Source organism: Dipodomys merriami, unplaced genomic scaffold, assembly GCF_024711535.1.
Source record: "Dipodomys merriami isolate MVZ:Mamm:240054 unplaced genomic scaffold, mDipMer1.0.p SCAF_1107, whole genome shotgun sequence".
NCBI classification, from domain to species: Eukaryota; Metazoa; Chordata; class Mammalia; order Rodentia; family Heteromyidae; genus Dipodomys; species Dipodomys merriami.
Genome location: NW_027202391.1, coordinates 152,928 through 157,500, shown reverse-complemented (window position 1 = coordinate 157,500; position 4,573 = coordinate 152,928).

Here is a 4,573-nt window from a genome sequence, read left to right as displayed (position 1 = left end):
CCTCCCTGCTAGGCCTCCAAATTGAAAAAAGAATACTGCTTATATCTCAGATTACATGCCAAAGCTAGATACCAAAGAAAGATAAGGATAAGTGATTAGTTTGACTTTGGAACAATGCAGATGGCAAAGAGAGTTCTAAGTGAACAGAAACAAAAAGAAATTTTCTTTTGTTCATATAGTACAATAAAAAGAGCTTTTCTTATTATCACTAAATTGTGGTTATTTGTACTTAGTACTAGCTTCTTGAAACTCCTAAAACACTCTTTCACATGAACTCAGAAGTTCCAATGGTATCAGCTTGACATTTGATGGGAAAAATTCATTTTTACACTAAAAATATTTTATTGTAAAGATGCTGTACAGAGGGGTTATATTTACACGAATAAGTTACATTTCTCATTGAAAATTGTTTCCCACTCTATTGTTTTTCTCTGTCTATCCCTTCCCTCCACTCCTTCCTCCCCCCATGTCCCCCATGTTGTTGTAAAGATCATTCCCGCTTTAATGTAACCTATTATTGTTGCACTGGGTCATCTTTCAGCATTTTGTTATTTCCCTTCCCTTTCCTCAAATACATGCATATATAGGATGGAGGGTACCAGAATCAAAGACAAGAATTGCCAGGGATAAAACTAATTTGAAAAGAAAAATGAAATAAAGTAAAAAGAAAGAACTAGTTACTGTACATTGGTTATATCAAGGTTGACAACTAAACAAAATAAGACCTGCTGTTTCAATATCTTCGTGTTCATTTCAATTAGCATCATTTTGTATGATCACACATATGTTTATAGTACTTCAGCTATTATAATCTTCTTTCAGGACTAACAGGATAATACTAATTGCAAATAAGGGAAATCATAGAGCCTATGTTTCTTTGGGCCTGGCTTACTTCACTTAATATGAGTTTTTCCAAGTCTATCAATTTTCTTATGAAAGGGACAATATCATTCTTTCTTACAGAAGCATAAAATTGTGTAAATATTCCACGTTTTCTTGATCCATTCATCTATTGTGAGGCAACTGGGTTGGTTCCATATCTTATCTATCGTAAACAATGCTGCAATGAACATAGTTGTGCTGGTAGCTTATTGTGCTCTATTTTGAAATCATTTGGGTGATGGCCAAGAAGTGGGATAGTTGGATCTTACAGGAGTTCTATGTTTAGTCTTTTTAGGAACCTCCATACTGCCTTCCATTCCCACCAACAGTGTAGTAGTGTTCATATTTAGCCACATCCTGGTCAACATCTGCTATTATTTGTTCTCTTGAAAATGGCTATTCTAACTGGGGTGAGGTGGAATCAATGTGGTTTTGATTTGCATTTCTTTTATGACCAATGATGCTGAGCATCTTCCTTCTCCTTTCTAGAGGCTACACAATTACAGATTTCTAGTGTCTCACCAGAGGCATAGAAACTTGTAATGCTGTGTGTGATTTTAGTTTTACATTCACTTCCTTGGAGCTTACACTGACTCCTATAACTTACAATAAAGTTTTATACTATTTCACTTACTGAAAAATAAGTAATTTTCAAAAACGTAGAAAAAAATCTCTTGGTCAGGGGTTCCAGATTTTTATTGGGAAATTTTTATTTCGTTGCTTGTTTGTTATATCACTTAAGCACACGTTGAATTTTTGGTTTTCCAACCAAATCTTCAACAACCAAAAGCTATGTTGCCTTATTGGATTTCACTTCATAAGTTAGCAAAAAATTGACATATTTTTGGTTTGGTCTTTCAGGGATTTTTGGCTTATGGAGTGTTAGTGGGCCAGTACACAGGCTTGGACTGAGGGTCTGGAAATCTTGCTTAGATTATTTTACTCAATGCTGTCACTGTGCCAATTGAACCACATCTCCACTTCTTGCTTCTTAATTGAAGATAAGAATCTTGAGGAGTTATTTGCTTAGGTTGGCATCAAACTGTGATCCTCAGATCCCACCCTCCTGAGCAGCTAAGATTAGAAGAATGAGCCAGACCCTGGATATATTGTGCTCCCTATGTAACCTAATCAAGGGCACAGAATTCTGAAGCATTTGTGTATGGTTATATATTTCAAAATTAGATGGCAAAATATAGACCTTTGTGTGTGTGTGTGTGTGTGTGTGTGTGTGTGTGACAAATGTGCAGAGGGATATGAGGATGAATCTGATTTTGAGGAAGATTTCACCTAGAGCTTTTCACAGATTGGGCTACGCTGTACAGAATGCTTGAGATTAAAAGTGAGGTAAATGCTGTCATCCTCCCATTCTCCTACATCCCTTGCTAATATATTTATAACCTGTGATGTTGTCATGGTTACTTTTTGTGTATGAGAGCCAGTACTGGGGCTTGAATTCAGGGCCTGGATGTCCCTTAGCTTTGTATGCAATGCTAGCACTCTGGCATTTGAAGCACAGCTCATCTTTTTGCCTTTACTGGGAAATTGAAGGTAAGAGTCTTTTATTCTCATGTTGGCTTTGAACTCAGTTCCTCATATCTCAGGGTTCTGAGCAGCTAGTTTTACAGGCCTGAGTTCCAGTGCCTAGCATTTCATTACTACTTTTACAAGCTGCATGCTCACACACATACTTTCCATTACAAAATCTCACTGCTCAGGATATGTGACAAGAAGTGAGGAAAGATGGTTGAATGGATAAGTTACCAAATGGGCTTCTACCCCCATTAACATCATTCTGGTCGTTAACTTACCCTTCAGTCAGTGAGAACATATTTCCCCTTTCATTCTGAATTTTTCAAAAGGAAATCAGTGAAATGTTTTTGTTATATCTTTCAAAGATTATCTCCCAAACAGGAGATATTATTTGAATGTATTTGATAATATTTCAGATTGGGTTGGTCTTGTGTGTCGGAATGTGGGCAGAGACCGTCCAGCCAGCTGGGCATCAGGCACAGAGCTGATGCTTCCTGTCTGCTGGTTGCAGAGAGGAAGGTTTTCTTCCTGGCCAAGCTTTCAATTGATATCCTTTCATCTTTGACTTCTAATTACCTAGCATAACAAGCATGAACCATCACCAATAGGCTCATTTTAGAAGTATTAGTAGCTTTTCATTCATTGCTTTTTTCCAGGAAGTTTGATCTGGGAATCTTGGTTGTACCTCATAAGGTTATTTTTATGATACACGTTGCCTCTGCCATTTCTGAAATTCATTTCCTCAGTATTAGATAAATGAATTTGATCTAAAGCCAATAGTATTTTCCTTCCAAGATGCTAGGTACGTTATTTAAATCTCTTATCCTTTGGCAAAGCAATCAGGATGTTTGTGTAAAACCCTAATTCTTGAAAGAATTATAGTTATAAGGTATCATGTGCAAACTTTCATATAGTATCTTTTTTAATGTTTTTATTGTAAAAATACTGTACAGAGGGGTTACATTTACATGAGCAAAATAATGAGTATATTTCCTATCAAGCATTGTTACCTCCTCCTTTGTTTTTCCCCTACCATCCCTTCCCTCCCACCTCCAGAAGTACACTCCCTCCTCTCTCCTTCCTTCCTGCCTAAATTGTAAAGTAAGTTTTTCAACATAGTGTTTTTACATCTCATTGTTACAGGGGGTCAAGCTGTATCCATTGTTAAGCATTTGGATTTTTCCCCTCTCCTCCCAAAGCTAGAGAAATATATATAGAAGATGCATGGCACCGACATCAAATGCAGTGAAAACAGGGATTATATTGTGGTGGAGCAACATATAAAGAAACAAAAATTCACATAACTAATGTAACAAGGTTGGGTGGAAAAATGATGATGGTAGAATTAATTTGATAACTCTTCTATAGTTTTTAATAGTTAAGGCTTTTTAACTCAAAGGAGGATTAAAACACACAGAATAGAGGAATATAGTTACTACTCATTTGATGTGTGTTGAAAGATTATCAGAATTTTGATGATTAATAAAAATATATGTTCAAATTTCCAGTGGCAGTAAATGGTGCTGGCAAAATTGGTTAACTACATGTAGAAAACTTAAGCTAGATCCTTATATATCACCCTGCACCAGAATCAACTGCAAATGGATCAAAGACCTTGAACTCAAAGCAAACACTCTGAAAACATTACAGGATGGAATAGGAGAAACCCTAGGTCTCCTTGGCTCAGGCCGAAATTTTCTGAATAGAGACCCAGAAACACAACAAATGAAAGAAAGGTTGGACAAATGGGATTGCATAAAGTTGCAGAGCTTCTGCAGGGCAAATGACATAGCTAGCAAGATCAATAGAAAACTCAAGGGTTGGGAGAAGATCTTTACTAGCCATACAACGGACAAGGGTCTCATATCTAAAATATACTTGGAACTCAAAAAATTAAACGCCCCAACAACAAATCCTCAAAGAAACAACTGCCCAATAAATAAGTGGCCGAAAGACTTAAAGAGAAGCTTCTCTGAAGAAGAAAGAAGGATGACCAATAGACACATGAAGAAATGTTCAACATCCCTAGCCATAAAAGAAATGCAAATCAAAACAACATTGAGATATCACCTCACTCCAGTTAGAACAGCAAAAATCAAGAACTCTAACAACAACAGATGCTGGAGGGGATGTGGACAGAAAGGAACCTTACTTCATT